The sequence below is a fragment of the Meleagris gallopavo genome, chromosome 22 (assembly GCF_000146605.3).
Source record: "Meleagris gallopavo isolate NT-WF06-2002-E0010 breed Aviagen turkey brand Nicholas breeding stock chromosome 22, Turkey_5.1, whole genome shotgun sequence".
NCBI lineage: Eukaryota > Metazoa > Chordata > Aves > Galliformes > Phasianidae > Meleagris > Meleagris gallopavo.
This window is the reverse complement of record NC_015032.2, coordinates 5918361-5919871: the sequence shown is the minus strand read 5'-3', so window position 1 is coordinate 5919871 and position 1511 is coordinate 5918361.

Below are 1511 nucleotides of genomic sequence, written 5' to 3'. Positions count from 1 at the left end.
GGGTGGGGGGGGGATGGTACCTGGAAGCTGAGGGCTGGAAAATCAGTCAAGGCTTGCTGTTTTCCCTTGGCTCCTTCCTCCTGGGCTGCTGCGGGATGGAGCCTATAGAAGGCTGCTTCCTTTCATAGTCATCGGCGGCGGCACAGGATGCTTCTCATTTCGGGTGTTGTTTGTTTGTTTCAGCCCCGGTTCTGGCACACGTCGCCCGCCAGCCCTCCCGTGTAGGTAATGATGTCATTTTTCCATGTATTCCCCCTTTTTGCAGACTGTATATGGAAACACGCCGAGGTTCGTTGCTGGCGTTTAATGGGAACGCATCGGCGGCCCCAAACGGGGTCGTTTTATTAGCACTTTGCACAAAAAAAAGTGAGTCAGGATTGAGTCCTGTTAACACTAATGTGAATTTAATTTAGGAGAAGCTCGAAAATTAATGTCATTTGTTAAATATCCATTTCCCCTAAAAGGCAATTCTCTGCCAACAACAACAACAAAAAACTCTTCTTCTATTCATTTCTTTTTTTTTTTCTTTTTTTTTTTAATAGCCTTTTTTGGCTATATTGGCCTGGTTTAAATCACTCATCATTCAAGGAACGGATACCACCAGCGTTTTATGCAACACTGCTCTGCAAACGGCCGCGTTGCAAACACTGAGTGCTGCAATTACGGGGGGAGCGATGGGGCATGAATGGGGCTGGGGGTGTTCAGCAGGGTGTGAGGGCATGCAGAGGTGGTTGGGCAGGGCTGGGGGGCTCCGAGCTGTGGGGATGCTCTCAGCTGTAAGGGTGCTCCAAGCTATGGGGTTCTCTAAACTATAAGAATATTCCAAGATATGGATGCTCCAAGCTATGGGGATGCTCCAACATATGGATGTTCCAACCTATGGATACTCCAAGCTATGAATGCTCCAAACTATGGATGCTCAAAGCTATGGGGATGCTCCAAGCTACATGGATGCTCCAAGCTATGGGGATGCTCCAAGCTATGGGGATACCCCAAGCTATGGGGATATCCAAGCCATAGGGATGCTCCAAGACATGGGAATGCTCCAAGCTATGGGGTACTCCAAGCTATGGAGATATCCAAGCTATAGGGATGCTCCAAGACATGGGAATGCTCCAAGCTATGGGGATACTCCAAACTATAGGAATGCTCCTATGGGGACGCTGCAAGAAAGGGCATGGAGCATCCCGAGCGGAGCGATGTGATTTTTGAGGCATTCCAAAGGAAAAAAGCTGTGAGCACACGGTGACCCCCCCACCAGCTTCGCAGCACAATGACCACACGAAGGCACGTTTTAGGAGGAGGATATCGCATGTTTTATTACAGGAACAGCTGCTGCTCCACGGGCAGCCGTGAGCCCCCAGCACCGGGCAGCCCCGGCCCCATGTGCCAGGTTCATCATCAGCGCCGGCAGCAATCTGGAACTGGTTGGGCCGACATGGATTTGCGGAAAAAATGTGTTCACACAACAAGCGCACAAGATGGGAGCAATTAGATGAAGATGTTTTAAT